Below are 17745 nucleotides of genomic sequence, written 5' to 3' on the forward strand. Positions count from 1 at the left end.
TGCATTAGCAGGTGGATTATTTACCATTGAGCCAGCAGGAAAGCCCAAAAGATAGAGTAGCATAAATTATGGTTTAGGATTAACACAAATAACTTGCAAACTTATAATGATGTAGTCTAAGTTGTTTATTAATGTATATACTCTCATGACTTTATATATTATAATATATTAATATATTATATTATATCTTAATATAGTATTATCTAAGTCATCTTTTCTATATTGCTTTGCTATTTCTATTGTCTGCTTCCTCAATCTCCTTTCCTGAAAGCCTTAATTTTACAATCTTCTGCACCTCTAGGCAATTTCCTCTTATTTCTTGGGGTATACAAAGAGCGTGAATGACCCCAGGCTCTAGAGAAGGACTGTAGGTTTCTACCACAAGTATCTTCCTGAATATGTGCCATCACTCAGACCCTCAGATTCTCACCTGGCCTTTTCTATTCGTATTATGTCCAAGAGTATAATGGTTTGCACATTTCTTTCTATATTACCCAATCCATTAATTTTCTGATCAAGAGTAACAGCTATCAAATGATTGCCTTGTTGGTGACAGTAACATATTGATTGGCTTAGCTTTCAAGGGGGAAGTAATAGAGGTTAATGGCCCACATTTGATTATGCCTTGTTAATAGGTGAGGCTGTGGGGGATTGTGGAAAGGACTGGAAATCAGAGCCTCTGGATTTCCTGCATGATGCATGATGCCCTCTGCCTAACACGTAACCTCTTATCATCTCTGGAATGGCCTCAGTTGTAAAAGGTCCTTTCTGATATACCATCATACAATTCCTTAATAGGCCACCTAAGCAGACACAGTCATTTTGGAGAGAGCTCCAACAATCAGAGATACTTTAGCATTTCCAAAATGCTTGCCTCATCTATTGCTTAATCAGTGGTTTGTAAGAAATCGTGGTGATTATTGAAGGACAGGGCACCATTTTTACAGCTTCCATTAAGGAGTGAAGCCAGGCTGTGGCCGGGCTGGCTCAATAAATCATTTGTATTGGGAATATATTTGTCAGTTTTTCTGCAGATTGTGTAATTATTGCATCGTTTTATTTCCAGTGCTCGTAAGTGGGGATTAAAGCTGACATTTGGTAATTGAAACAGTGTTCTCCCTTTCACAGCATAGTTAGCAGGGATTGTTAAGAACTTTATTTCTCTCTAAAGGGTTTTCTTTTTGTGGCTGCCTCTGAGTTCCTAGGGTTTCATACATTTTGCACTGGGTAGGCTTGCCAAGACATCAAGGACCACCACCAACAGCTGCTACAAGTTTAAACTCCTTAGAAGAAGGAACAGATTGCAGTTTGCTCCTGGGGGGTTGTTGGGTTTAAATTTCTGAAATATTAAGAGACACCTAGTATAAGAATTTTGAGCACTTTAACTTTTGCCTTTATTTATTTTTTATTGAAATATAGTTGACTTACAGCATTGTGTTAATTTCTGCTGTATAGTAAAGTGATTCAGTTACCCATATACATACATTCTTTTTTATATTCATAAAATTTGAACATTTTAAATGAGTAGAGTTTTTCCTCCTTCAGGTCTGAGAGGAAAGGGTTCTCTTCCTTCTACGATCCTTCTTGCTCGCCATCCAGCCTCCCAGCACACTCAAGACCAGAGGATCCCCGAGCTGTGTGCCAGACCCTGTCACTGTTTGTCACAATGACCCTACTGCTGCTGCTGGGTCACTTCAGTCGTGTCCGACTCTGTGCGACCCCACAGACGGCAGCCCACCAGGCTCCTCTGTCCCTGGTTTTATCCAGGCAAGAACACTGGAGTGGGTTGCCAAGACCCTAAGGGGTTGTCAAAATAAGAGTCTGCAGTTTATCTGAGTGTCAGCTGATTGACTCCAAATCAGGAATCTGCCTTCCCCTCTGACACCAAATTGCTTCACACGTTTCCATCACTTTCAGAGGAATTTCTTTTCTCATTATTGTTAATACTTTTCTACCTATAATGACATTTGAATTGACAGCTTTTCCCAGTGCCCCTTCATCTCACCCTAATCACAAACACACACATACACACACACAAGGACACATGCACAATCCCTCACACACAGATAAAAGTACAGATACATGTGCACACAAAATATCAGAGGCTCTGTTGCATGCATATACATGCACATGCACTCACGTTCATACATGTTGCAAGTGAAACCCCCAGCGTCTCCATGGTGCAGTTTCCTGAGACTACTGTTTTCCCTGGCCCTGGACTCTGGCTCCAAATGCTCTAAGATGCCGACTAGCATCCCTGCCTCTTTCTTCCTGAACAGCACAGCCAGCTTTCTGCATCTTCTGCCTTCTGCTAAGGAAGAAGGTGTGGGGTGAGAGGTTGCGATGAAAGGCTCTGACTGCATACCTGTGGGAGTTTTTTGTCAGATAGATGGTTGGGATCCCGGGCAAGTTTGACTCTGGGGCCAGGTAGTGGAGTCCTGTGCTGCTGCTGGGCTGACATCGGGGCATAAAATATTCCCCTTCAGAACTCTAGGAATAGGACTACCCCAGCAACCTGAGGTGGGGTGCAGGCCTAGGGAAATATGGGAAAGGACCCTTGGATGTTCTTTCCTTTTAAATTAATTTTTATGGGAATATAGTTTCTTCCAATGTTGTGTTTCTGCTGTACAGCAAAGTGAATCAACTATATGTATACAATAGCTCCTCTTTTTGGATTTCCTTTCCATTTAGATCTGGGGCTTCCCAGGCTGGCTCAGTGGTAAAGAATCCACCTGCCAATGTAGGAGACGCAGGAGGCTCAGGTTTGATCCCTGGGTCGGGAGGATGTCCTTGCCTGCGAAATCCCACAGGCAGAGGAGCCTGGCAGGCTACAGTCCATGGGGTCACAAAGGAGTCAGACACAACTTAGCAACTAAACAACAACAGAAGCATCCCATTTCAGTCACCACAGAGCATTGAGTAGGGTTCCCTGTGCTGTACATGGGTTTTCATTCAGTTCAGTTCAGTTGCTCAGTCATGTCCAACTCTTTGTGACCCCATGGACTGCAGCATGCCAGGCCTCCCTGGCCATCACCAACTCCCGGAGTTTACTCAAACTCATGTCCATTGAGTCAGTGATGCCATCCAACCATCTTATCCTCTGTCATCCCCTTCTCCTCCTGCCTTCAATCTTTTCCAGCATCAGGGTCTTTTCCAATGAGTCAGCTCTTTGTATCAGGTGGCCAAAGTATTGGAGTTCCAGCTTCAACATCAGACATTCCAATGAGAATTCAGGACTGCTTTCCTTTAGGATTGACTCGTTGGATCTCCTTGCAGTCCAAGAGACTCTCAAGAGTCTTCTCTAACACCACAGTTTAAAAGCATCAATTCTTTGGTGCTCAGCTTTCTTTATAGTCCAACTCTCACATCCATACATGACCACTGGAAAAACCATAGCCTTGACTAGACAGACCTTTGTTGGCAAAGTAATATCTCTGCTTTTTAATATGCTGTCTAGGTTGGTCATAACTTTCCTTCCAAGGAGTAAGCGTCTTTTAATTTCATGGCTACAGTTACCATCTGCAGTGATTTTGGAGCCCCCCAAAATAAAGTCTGCCACTGTTTCCCCTGTTTCTCCATCTATTTGCCATGAAGTGATGGGACCAGATGCCACGGTCTTTGTTTTCTAAATGTTGAACTTTAAGCCAACTTTTTCACTCTCCTCTTTCACTTTCAAGAGGCTCTTTAGTTCTTCTTCGCTTTCTGCCGTAAGGGTGGTGTCATCTGAATATCTGAGGTTATTGAGATTTCTCCCAGCAATCTTGATTCCAGCTTGTGCTTCCTCTAGCCCAGCGCTTCTCATGATGTACTCTGCATATAAGTTAAATAAGCAGGGTGACAATATACAGCCTTGATGTACTCCTTTTCCTATTAGGATACCAGTCTGTTGTTCCGTGTCCAGTTCTAACTGTCGCTTCTTGACCTGCATACAGATTTCTCAAGAGGCATGTCAGGTGGTCTGGTATTCCCATCTCTTTCAGAATTTTCCACAGTTTATTGTGATCCACACAGTCAAAGGCTTTGGCATAGTCAATAAAGCAGAAATAGATGTTTTTCTGAAGCTCTCTTGCTTTTTCGATGATCCAGTGGATGTTGGCGATTTGATCTCTGGTTCCTCTGCATTTTCTAAATCCAGCTTGAACATCTGGAAGTTCACAGTTCATGTATTGTTGAAGCCTGGCTTGGAGAATTTTGATCATTACTTTATTAGCGTGTGAGATGAGTGCAATTGTGCGGTAGTTTGAGCATTCTTTGGCATTGCCTTTCTTTGGGATTTGAATGAAAACTGACCTTTTCCAGTCCTGTGGCCAGGTTTTCATTAGTTATCTCTTTTATGCATAGTAGTGTATATATGCCGATCCCATTCTTGCTTGACCCCTGCCTCTCCCAAGGTGCTCCATGTTGACTCAGCAGTAGTAATACAAGATTCATAATAGTGTGGTTTTAGAGGCAAACACTTCTCCCATTGGATGACTGATGTCAGAAATTCCCTTTGAAATGAACAAAGTCTATGCCTTCTTCAAAGTTTAAAGATAAGGAGCTGAGGAGGAGCCAAGATGGCGGAGGAGTAGGACGGGGAGAACACTTTCTCCCCCACAAATTCATCAAAAGAGCATTTAAACGTCGAGTAAATTCCACAAAACAGCTTCTGAATGCCGGCAGAGGACATCAGGCACCCAGAAAAGCAACCCAACTCTTCGAAAGGAGGTAGGAAAAAATATTAAAAACAACAAAAAAAAGAGACAAAAGAGGGAGGGACGGAGTTCCGTCCCGGGAAGGGAATCTTAAAAAGAGAGAAGTTTCCAAACATCAGGAAACCTTCTCACTGCCGAATCTGTGCCGAGCTTTGGAAGCACAGAGGGCAACATAACAGGGAGAAAAAATAAATAAACAATTTAAAACTCGCAGATTGCGAGCCCTACGATAACTCCCCCAGCAGAGAAGCAGCGCAGACGCCTGCATCCGCCATTAGCAAACCGGGGCTGGGCAGGGAGGCGCGGCGCGGGCTGCATCGCTGAGAGTAAGAATCTGGCCTGAATACCCTGAGCGCTATCTGAGCGAAATAATTTGGGCTAGCAAACCAGACTGTGGGATACCTACCACGTGAAAAGCCAGCCCTAACCTAAGACCGCCAGGCCCGCGCACGGAACAAAGGACTGAACAGAGATAGCCGGCTGCAGACCTTCCCCCTCCGGTGACAGGCAGCCAGAGCCGGAAGGGGGCAATCGCAGCCCCAGAGAGACATTATCTATAAAATTGTAAGCAGGCTTCTTTGCTAACTAAAACTTCTTGGGGGTCTGGACGGTCAACATCTGCCTGAGAAGGTGCGCCGGTTTTACATCCAGATAACCGAGCGGCGGGGAGGCGATAAGTCGCAGCATTGGCGCTCGCCTGGGAAGAGCAAATTGGCGCTCGGACCTGGGAAGAGCACAAAACGCAGGCCCAACTGAGTCTGCGCCTCTGAGGACTACCCGAGTGCCTGAACCTGAGCGGCTTGGACCTGGGAGGTGCATGCAGCCCAGGGCCAGCCTCGGATTGTTCCCGGCGGAACAACCTAGAGTCCGAGCAGTGTGGACAGGGAGGCTACACGCGCCGTGAGCAGGGGCAGACCCAGGGTGGCTGAGGCATTGCGAGCCCACGCCAGTGTTATTTGTTTGCAGCATCCCTCCCTCTCTCCTCACAGCGCGACTGAACAAGTAAGCCTAAAAAAAAAAAAAAAAAGTGTCCTCCACCGTGCCCTTTGAGTCAGGGCGGAAACCAGATACTGAAGAGACTAGCAAACAGAAGAAGATATAACAGAGGGAAACGCCTTGGAAGCTACAGGCAATAGATCAAAACCCTGTGGTTACTACAGACTACATAGGAAGGGGCCTATAGATCTTGAGAAATATAAATCTGACCAAGGAACTAGCCAAAAATGAACTGAAACCACAACACCCACAAAAAAAAAAAAAAAAAAAAGTCCTAGATATATTTTTATTATTTTTACGATCATTCTTTCTTTTTTTTTTTTTAATTAAAAAAAAAAAAAAAAATTTTAAGTCCTCTATTGTTCCTTTAATTTTCACCTTTATATCCTAGTACTTTGCAAAAAAAAAAAAAAAAAAAGACCCTATTTTTTTCTTCTTCAGCAAACTTCATATATATATATTTTATAATTTTTTGACCTTGTTTTTTTTTGTTTGTTTTTGTTTTTTTCTTATTTTCTTTAACATTGTATTTTTGAAATTCTAAACTCTACTCTAGATTTTTAATTTTCGCTTTTTGGTATATGTTATCAATTTTGTACCTATAGTTTTTTTTTTATATAATTTCTGTGACTTTTTTTTTTTTTTTTTTTCTTCTTCTCTGTTTCTTTCTCTTCTTCTTTTATATAACATTGTATATCTGAAATTCCAAACTTTACTCTAGATTTTTAATTTATGCTTTTTGGTATTTGATATCAATTTTGTACCTGTATTTTCCTTACAATTTCTGTGACATTGTTCGTATTTGTTTGTTTGTTTTCTCTCTTTATTTTTCTTTTTCTTTCTTTTTTTTTTTTTTTTTAACATTGTATTTTTGAAATTCCAAACTCTACTCTAGATTTTTAATTTTTGCTTTCTGGTATTAGTTATCAATTTTGTACTCGTACTTTCTTTATAATTTTCGCGACCTTGTTTATTTTTGTTTGTTCGTTTTTTCTCTCTTTCTTTTCCTTCTTCTTTTCTTTAACATCGTATTTTTGAAATTCCAAACTCTACTCTAAATTTTTAATTTTCGCTTTCTGGTATTAGTTATCAATCTTGTACCTGTACTTTCTCTATAATTTTCGCGACCTTGTTTGTTTTTGTTTGTTCATTCTTTCTCTCTTTCTTTTCCTTCTTCTTTTCTTTAACATCGTATTTTTGAAATTCCAAACTCTACTCTAGATTTTTAATTTTTGCTTTTATGTATTTGTTACCAATTTTGTACCTATAAGGACCCAATCTTCAGGACCCATTTTTCACTAGGGAGTGAGATTACTGGCTTGACTGCTCTCTCTCCCTTTGGACCCTCCTTTTTCTCCACCAGGTCGCCTGTGTCTCCTCCCTAACCCCTCTCTACTCTACCCAACTCTGTGAATTTCTGTGTGTTCCAGACGGTGGAGAACACTTAGGGAACTGATTACTGGCTGGAACTGTCTCCCTCCTTTTCATTCCCCCCTTTTATCCTTCTGGCCACCTCTGTTACCTTCCTCCTTCTTCTCTTCTCTGTATAACCCCGTGAACATCTCTGAGTGGTCCAGTTGTGGAGTGCACATAAGGAAGTGACTACTGGCTAGCCCACTCTCTCCACTATTGATTTACCTCATCTCATTTGGGTCACCTCTAACTCCCTCCTCCCTCTTCTCTTCTCCATGTAACCCTGTGAACCTCTCTGAGTGACCCTCACTGTAGAGAAACTTATCATCTTTAATGTAGATGTTTTATCAATGGTGCTGTATAGAAGGAGAAAGTTTTGAAACTACTGTAAAAATAAGACCGATAATCGGAAGCAGGAGACTTAAGTCCAAACCCTGACTCCAGGGAACTCCTGACTCCAAGGAACATTCATTGACAGGAGCTCATCAAATGCCTCCATACCGACACTGAATCCAAGCACCATACAAGGGCCAATAAGTTCCAGGGCAAGACATACCAAGCAAATTCTCCAGCAACAAAGGAACACAGCCCTGAGCTTCAAGATACAGGCTGCCCAAAGTCACCCCAAAACTATAGACATCTCATAACTCATTACTGGACATTTCATTGCACTCCAGAGAGAAGAAATACAGCTCCACCCACCAGAACACCGACACAAGCTTCCCTAACCAGGAAACCTTGACAAGCCACCTGTACAAACCCACACACAGTGAGGAAACGCCACAATAAAGAGAACTCCACAAACTGCCAGAATACAGAAAGGACACCCCAAACTCAGCAATTTAAACAAGATGAAGAGACAGAGGAATACTCAGCAGATAAAGGAACAGGATAAATGCCCACCAAACCAAACAAAAGAGGAAGAGATAGGGAATCTACCTGATAAAGAATTCCGAATAATGATAGTGAAATTGATCCAAAATCTTGAAACTAAAATGGAATCACAGATAAATAGCCTGGAGACAAGGATTGAGAAGATGCAAGAAAGGTTTAACAAGGACCTAGAAGAAATAAAAAAGAGTCAATATATAATGAATAATGCAATAAGTGAAATTAAAAACACTCTGGAGGCAACAAATAGTAGAATAACAGAGGCAGAAGACAGGATTAGTGAATTAGAAGATAGAATGGTAGAAATAAATGAATCCGAGAGGATAAAAGAAAAACGAATTAAAAGAAATGAGGACAATCTCAGAGACCTCCAGGACAATATTAAACGCTACAACATTCGAATCATAGGGGTTCCAGAAGAAGAAGACAAAAAGAAAGACCATGAGAAAATACTTGAGGAGATAATAGTGGAAAACTTCCCTAAAATGGGGAAGGAAATAATCACCCAAGTCCAAGAAACCCAGAGAGTACCAAACAGGATAAACCCAAGGCGAAACACCCCAAGACACATATTTATCAAATTAACAAAGATCAAACACAAAGAACAAATATTAAAAGCAGCAAGGGAAAAACAACAAATAACACACAAGGGAATTCCCATAAGGATAACAGCTGATCTTTCAATAGAAACTCTTCAAGCCAGGAGGGAATGGCAAGACATACTTAAAATGATGAAAGAAAACAACCTACAGCCCAGATTATTGTACCCAGCAAGGATCTCATTCAAGTATGAAGGAGAAATCAAAAGCTTTTCAGACAAGCAAAAGCTGAGAGAATTCTGCACCACCAAACCAGCTCTCCAACAAATACTAAAGGATATTCTCTAGACAGGAAACACAAAAACGGTGTATAAACTCGAACCCAAAACAATAAAGTAAATGGCAACGGGAACATACTTATCAGTAATTACCTTAAATGTAAATGGGTTGAATGCCCCAACCAAAAGACAAAGACTGGCTGAATGGATACAAAAACAAGACCCCTACATATGTTGTCTACAAGAGACCCACCTCAAAACAGGGGACACATACAGACTGAAAGTGAAGGGCTGGAAAAAGATTTTCCATGCAAATAGGGACCAAAAGAAAGCAGGAGTAGCAATACTCATATCAGATAAAATAGACTTTAAAACAAAGGCTGTGAAAAGAGACAAAGAAGGTCACTACATAATGATCAAAGGATCAATCCAAGAAGAAGAGATAACAATTATAAATATATATGCACCCAACACGGGAGCACCACAGTACGTAAGACAAATGCTAACAAGTATGAAAGGAGAAATTAACAATAACACAATAATAGTGGGAGACTTTAATACCCCACTTACACCTATGGATAGATCAACTAAACAGAAAATTAACAAGGAAACACAAACTTTAAACGATACAATAGACCAGTTAGACCTAATTGATATCTATAGGTCATTTCATCCCAAAACAATGAATTTCACCTTTTTCTCAAGCGCACATGGAACCTTCTCCAGGATAGATCACATCCTGGGCCATAAAGCTAGCCTTGGTAAATTCAAAAAAATAGAAATCATTCCAAGCATTTTTTCTGACCACAATGCAGTAAGATTAGATCTCAATTACAGGAGAAAAACTATTAAAAATTCCAACATATGGAGGCTGAACAACACGCTGCTGAATAACCAACAAATCACAGAAGAAATCAAAAAAGAAATCAAAATTTGCATAGAAACGAATGAAAATGAAAACACAACAACCCAAAACCTGTGGGACACGGTAAAAGCAGTCCTAAGGGGAAAGTTCATAGCAATACAGGCACACCTCAAGAAACAAGAAAAAAGTCAAATAAATAACCTAACTCTACACCTAAAGCAACTAGAAAAGGAAGAAATGAAGAACCCCAGGGTTAGTAGAAGGAAAGAAATCTTAAAAATTAGAGCAGAAATAAATGCAAAAGAAACAAAAGAGACCATAGCAAAAATCAACAAAACCAAAAGCTGGTTCTTTGAAAGGATAAATAAAATTGACAAACCATTAGCCAGACTCATCAAGAAACAAAGGGAGAAAAATCAAATCAACAAAATTAGAAACGAAAATGGAGAGATCACAACAGACAACACAGAAATACAAAGGATCATAAGAGACTACTATCAACAATTATATGCCAATAAAATGGACAACGTGGAAGAAATGGACAAATTCTTAGAAAAGTACAACTTTCCAAAACTGGACCAGGAAGAAATAGAAAATCTTAACAGACCCATCACAAGCATGGAAATTGAAACTGTAATCAAAAATCTTTCAGCAAACAAAAGCCCCGGTCCAGACGGCTTCACAGCTGAATTCTACCAAAAATTTAGAGAAGAGCTAACACCTATCCTGCTCAAACTCTTCCAGAAAATTGCAGAGGAAGGTAAACTTCCAAACTCATTCTATGAGGCCACCATCACCCTAATACCAAAACCTGACAAAGATCCCACAAAAAAAGAAAACTACAGGCCAATATCACTGATGAACATAGATGCAAAAATCCTTAACAAAATTCTAGCAATCAGAATCCAACAACACATTAAAAAGATCATACACCATGATCAAGTGGGCTTTATCCCAGGGATGCAAGGATTCTTCAATATCCGCAAATCAATCAATGTAATACACCACATTAACAAATTGAAAAATAAAAACCATATGATTATCTCAATAGATGCAGAGAAAGCCTTTGACAAAATTCAACATCCATTTATGATAAAAACTCTCCAGAAAGCAGGAATAGAAGGAACATACCTCAACATAATAAAAGCTATATATGACAAACCCACAGCGAACATTATCCTCAATGGTGAAAAATTGAAAGCATTTCCTCTAAAGTCAGGAACAAGACAAGGGTGCCCACTTTCACCATTACTATTCAACATAGTATTGGAAGTTTTGGCCACAGCAATCAGAGCAGAAAAAGAAATAAAAGGAATCCAAATTGGAAAAGAAGAAGTAAAACTCTCACTATTTGCAGATGACATGATCCTCTACATAGAAAACCCTAAAGAGTCCACCAGAAAATTACTAGAAATAATCAATGACTACAGTAAAGTTGCAGGATATAAAATCAACACACAGAAATCCCTTGCATTCCTATACACTAATAATGAGAAAACAGAAAGAGAAATTAAGGAAACAATTCCATTCACCATTGCAACGGAAAGAATAAAATACTTAGGAATATATCTACCTAAAGAAACTAAAGACCTATATCTAGAAAACTATAAAACACTGGTGAAAGAAATCAAAGAGGACACTAATAGATGGAGAAATATACCATGTTCATGGATTGGAAGAATCAATATAGTGAAAATGAGTATACTACCCAAAGCAATTTATAGATTCAACGCAATCCCTATCAAGCTACCAACAGTATTCTTCACAGAGCTAGAACAAATAATTTCACAATTTATATGGAAATACAAAAAACCTCGAATAGCCAAAGCGATCTTGAGAAAGAAGAATGGAGCTGGAGGAATCAACCTACCTGACTTCAGGCTCTACTACAAAGCCACAGTTATCAAGACAGTATGGTACTGGCACAAAGACAGAAATATGGATCAATGGAATAAAATAGAAAGCCCAGAGATAAATCCACGCACATATGGACACCTTATCTTCGACAAAGGAGGCAAGAATATACAATGGATTAAAGACAATCTCTTCAACAAGTGGTGCTGGGAAATCTGGTCAACCACTTGTAAAAGAAGGAAACTGGACCACTTTCTAACACCATACACAAAAATAAACTCAAAATGGATTAAAGATCTAAACGTAAGACCAGATACTATAAAACTCCTAGAGGAGAACATAGGCAAAACACTCTCCGACATATATCACAGCAGGATCCTCTATGACCCACCTCCCAGAATAATGGAAATAAAAGCAAAAATAAACAAATGGGACCTAATTAACCTTAAAAGCTTCTGCACATCAAAGGAAACTATTAGCAAGGTGAAAAGACAGCCTTCAGAATGGGAGAAAATAATAGCAAATGAAGCAACCGACAAACAACTAATCTCAAAAATATACAAGCAACTCCTACAGCTCAACTCCAGAAAAATAAACGACCCAATCAAAAAATGGGCCAAAGAACTAAATAGACATTTCTCCAAAAAAGACATACAGATGGCTAACAAACACATGAAAAGATGCTCAACATCACTCATTATCAGAGAAATGCAAATCAAAACCACTATGAGGTACCATTTCACACCAGTCAAAATGGCTGCGATCCAAAAGTCTACAAATAATAAATGCTGGAGAGGGTGTGGAGAAAAGGGAACCCTCTTACACTGTTGGTGGGAATGCAAACTAGTACAGCCACTATGGAGAACAGTGTGGAGATTCCTTAAAAAACTGGAAATAGAACTGCCTTATGATCCAGCAATCCCACTGCTGGGCATACACACTGAGAAAACCAGAAGGGAAAGAGACACGTGTACCCCAATGTTCATCGCAGCACTGTTTATAATAGCCAAGACATGGAAGCAACCTAGATGTCCATCAGCAGATGAATGGATAAGAAAGCTGTGGTACATATACACAATGGAGTATTACTCAGCCATTAAAAAGAATACATTTGAATCAGTTCTAATGAGGTGGATGAAACTGGAGCCTATTATACAGAGTGAAGTAAGCCAGAAGGAAAAACATAAATACAGTATACTAACGCATATATATGGAATTTAGAAAGATGGTAACAATAACCCGGTGTACGAGACAGCAAAAGAGACACTGATGTATAGAACAGTCTTATGGACTCTGTGGGAGAGGGAGAGGGTGGGAAGATTTGGGAGAATGGCAATGAAACATGTAAAATATCATGTAGGAAACGAGTTGCCAGTCCAGATTCGATGCATGATGCTGGATGCTTGGGGCTGGTGCACTGGGACGGCCCAGAGGGATGGTATGGGGAGGGAGGAGGGAGGAGGGTTCGGGATGGGGAACACATGTATACCTGTGGCGGATTCATTTTGATATTTGGCAAAACTAATACAATTATGTAAAGTTTAAAAAAAAAAATAAAAAATAAAAAAATAAATAAATAAATTAAAAAAAAAAAAAAAAAAAAAAAAAAAAAAAGATAAGGAGCTCATGGCTGTTCACAGAGAGCTGACCAAGTAGCTCTCACATACATGGACAAGCACTGTGGTGTGAGCTCAGAGCAGCCGACTAGGGCTGGGAGAACAGGATCATCTCTGGTGTCCTTGGCAAAGCCGCCACCTCTCTTTCTGTTTTACTTTTCCCATCCATCAAAACATGAAAAGGTTGGCTTAGAAAATCTCCAAACTCTTTCATCACTAACTTCCAGTTATGTGTATTATGATAAATTGACTGAAGCGTTGTCATATTTTAATGGGGATGGGGTAACATGAGGATACAAGGGAACCAGCATCTAAAATGGACCCAAATAAAGTAGGGACATCAGCCCTAAAGTCAGGCCTCCTCACTTCAAACTGGAAAATCAAAGCGAGCCTGTTTGACAATCTCATCAAGGGTCTGCTGGTGCATTAGACTAGGCACTGTGAGAATTGCAGGCAGTTATGTAAAGCACTCTACATGAGTGGAGGAGCAGGGTATGTACTCAGCAAAGAAGCCTTGAAGAGATATGTTGAGGCATTTGAAACAGACAAATGTACACATAGTTCCTCCATCAAAGGTTTAGCACTGGGGAGATGCATGGAAATTTTAAATGTAGAAGCGGCAGATTCCAGAGATGCCACTGGAAAAGAAACTTTTCATCCCCTTGTACCAGTTGTTACTGTTGTTGCTTGATTGCTCCATCGTGTCCCACTCTCTTTCAACCCCATGGACTGTAGCCTGCCAGGCTCCTCTGTCCCTGGAATTCTCCAGGCAAGAATACTGGAGTGGGTTGCCGTTTCCTCCCCCAGGGTATCTTCTCAGCACAGGAACTGAACCTGCATCTCCTGTGTCTCCTGCCTTGGCAGGCGGATTCTTTACCACTGAGCCACCAGGAAAGTCTGTACCAGAACACCACATAATCATGGGTTATCTGCCCAGAGCATTTGGTACTGGAATTATAACTATTATCCTCCTCTAGAGGGTCCTTGTTGTTTTCCTGTCTTGCACTTTCTTTTCACTATGTTGATCCCACAACTGTGTATGAGTTAGAATACCTCATTTATCATATTCATCCATATGGTTGTTTATACAGATATCAACCTGCCTTACCATATAAGATATAAGGAAAGTAGTCAGATACATGAAAATGAAGATACAAAAGTAAATCTGGAGCCCTTGAAAGAAAAACATGAATGAACAGAGGTAAAATGTCTAGCCTTGCGCTGAAGAAATTCTCCATTTCTGATACAGAACGCTGGAATTCCAGCAAGGAATTCTTTCTAAGTGAACATTCCATATTACAAACCTTTCATTTGAATGACTGTAAATGGAAACTTTGAGTGAGCTGTGAAGTCTGTTAAAATGTGTTTTGAGTTTGTATAGTCAAAGCTATTGTTTTTCCAGTAATCGTGTGGATGTGAGAGTTGAACCATAAGGAAGGCTGGGTGCCCTAGAATTGATGCTTTTGAACTGTGGTGCAGGAGAGGACTCTTGAGAGTCCTGTGGACAGCAAGGAGATCAAACTAGTCAATCCTAAAGGAAATCATCCCTGAATATTCATTGGAAGGACTGATGCTGAAGCTGAAGCGCCAATACTTTGGCCACCTGATGCAAAGAGCCGACTCATTAGAAAAGACCCTGGTGCTGGGAAATATTGAATTCAGGAGGAAAAGGGGATGACAGAGGATGAGATGGTTGAATGGCTTCACTGACTCAATGGACATGAGTCAGCAAACTCTAGGAGGTGGCGAAGGACAAGGAAGCCTGGTGTGCTATAGTCCATGGGTTACAAGTTTTTCAAATAGGTATATATGGTAGCCAGGCAGAGGGACTGGAAAAGAGACTTGTTGCCTGCTCCTGATCATATATGTTATTTTTGATGAGAAACTATTAATAAAAGAGTTAAATTTGCTAAAAGTACACTACACGATGTTAATGACCCACACACAATGCTAAACAGATCTGCCTTAAAGAAAATTCAAAAGGAAATATTCATGTTCAGTATTGTCTGTAAACTCAGAACGTGGGTTTATATTTGCAGCATGATATAAGTGAACCAGACTCTCCTCGACATGCAGTTTTTATCTAATGAACATTTTACTGGGACTATTTATAATTGGCAGGATTTCTTCCAGAAAAGGTAGATTAAGAATGGCATTTGTCCTTAAGTGCATTAATAAAACCACATTTTGAAATTAAGACAAAAAAGAATTGCAAACAGGCACAACTCCTGCCTAGTGTCACAAGCTGTGTGACCCTGGAAAATCTACTTAACCTCTCTGAGCTTCAGATGTTTCATCTCTAAGTTAAGGATAATAATTCCTACTTGGGAGGTTGTATGAGCCAGAGTTTGCAAGAGCATCAACAAGAGAACAGGGTATACAGCAGGCTCTGTTTGGATGGTCTCACAGAGATGTATTGTGGCCCAGACACTTGACCTAGCAAGTTCCATAGAGCAGAGAAGAACATGAATACATAACATTTAGCTCTTTGGCGTTTGGAAAGCACATTGCTTTTAAATCTGCCTGCTTGCAGGAGGTTTTCTAAAGGTCAGCTACATGTGGCTTGTTAAGGAAGATGATTGAATCATCTGGCAGTTTGAGAAGAAAAAGACAGATGGATTTCAACAGCGTCCTCCCGCACGATTGACATTTTCTTTTACAAATCAAGATGGGGTTGTGGAGTTGCTTATGTGGTTCTCCAAAGGAGACCGTGGTGGTGCTGGGCTGCGGATCCGGTGGCTTGTTCCTTGTTTAGCCCAGTGAGTATCCTTGTTCCTGTCACTCTCAGTTACTGAAGGATCCATCGTGCCCGAGACTCACAAGAGGGCTTCATTTCCACTTCCTGAGGAGGAGTGGCAGGGGGCAGATAACTTCATGAGGTGAGCAAATTGAATTGATTACCATCTGCAGACAGGGTGAATGCTTTGATCCTAATCATGCTGGCAGGACCTCCAGGCTGTCTGATTCACTTAGACAAGAGCCCTGAGAGAATGGGCAGGGTAAGAAGCCCATATGCTCACCTGGCAGTCTAGTGCCATCTCAATTGAGCAGATCTTCAGAAACATGGAGAGCATCTTTACTACTAATGACCACCCACCCCCCGCCCCCGCCCCTACAGATGTCATAACAAGACTCTGAAGACAAAAGATATGCCATGATCTATTTTCATGTACTCACGTCTGTGGCTTTCTGATATTGACTGATGTGTTAATTGGTGCGTGTCTTCCTTTTTGTCCTCTTTCTGCATGTAACAGGCTCAGTTCATCATTGATTCAGGAGGGCTACCTGGTGGGGTAGAAGGTAGTGGCCTGTTGGTTATTCTGTCTTTGGTTTCTCAAAAGCTGAATTGCTCAGGAGAACTGATATAGTTTGCTGAGGAGGTGGAAGGAAAGGAGAAGTGATTTTATTTTTATTTATTTATTATTATAATTTAGTTTATTTATTATTGGAGTATAATTGCTTTACAATGTTGTGTTAGTTTGTTTTATGACAAAGTGAATCAGCTATATGTATACATATATCTCCTCCCTCTTGAGCCTCCACCCCACCCCTCTAGGTCATCACAGAGTACTGAGCTGAGCTCCCTGTGCTATACTGCAGCTTCCCACTAATTATATATTCACACATAGTGGTGGATATATGTCAATCCTACTCTCCCAGTTTGTTCCACCCTCCCTTTCCCTTTCTGTGTGCACATATCCATTCTGTACACCTGCATCTCTATTCTTGCCCTGCAGATAGATTCATCTGTACCATTTTTCTAGATTCCATACATATGCAATAATATACATTTGTTTTTCTCTTTCTGACTTACCTCACTTTGTATGATAGACTCTAGGTCTGTCCACATCACTACAAGGGATCCAATTTTGTTCCTTTTTATGGCTGGGTAATATTCCACTGGAGAAATGATTTTAGAGAATTGTAGAGAAGCAAGAGAGATCAGAAGACTCTCTCCACTTGTCCCCACCCCACCCTGCCCTCTACTAGACTGGGACATGAGGGAGAGAGATCTCTTAGAAGCACTGAGATAATTTACTTATTGATCTTATTTTATTCTATGCATTTATAGATTTATCACTACTGGTGCCCACTTCTGAGTGTCCTCTTCATTCTTTCCATCCCCAAATCGTGCCTTTGGCTCTTCTCAAGAGCTCAAATATTGTCTGGTTCCTCTGTTTCTGGAGGATGGTGGTTTTATGAAATATCTGAAGCTTCTCATATTGCAAAGAAAAAGTGCAAATTTTCTAGAATGACCGTGGAGTCTGTATCATTTAGCACTGAGCACCATTGGAGAGATTAGAACTGCAGGCACACTTTTAAGATAGGATTTTACTACGCAGTGGAATGAAAAAACAGAAGTGTACAGTGTTTCCTATGGACTCCAGCATTTCAATGTTATTATACTTTTATTGAATATTCAATAAAAGAATATAACACCCTTTCAAATCATGTTCTTGTAACCTACTGCTATGAAGTCAAATGGAGACAGAGAGCAGATCTGTGTTCTCAGTACAGGTGGTGTTCAGCTGATCTTTAGACTTACATTTTTCCAGTATTGAGCATATTTTAAAACCTCAGCATTCAAACCCTCAGTTT

The sequence above is a fragment of the Bos taurus genome, chromosome 2 (assembly GCF_002263795.3).
Source record: "Bos taurus isolate L1 Dominette 01449 registration number 42190680 breed Hereford chromosome 2, ARS-UCD2.0, whole genome shotgun sequence".
In the NCBI taxonomy this organism is placed as follows: domain Eukaryota; kingdom Metazoa; phylum Chordata; class Mammalia; order Artiodactyla; family Bovidae; genus Bos; species Bos taurus.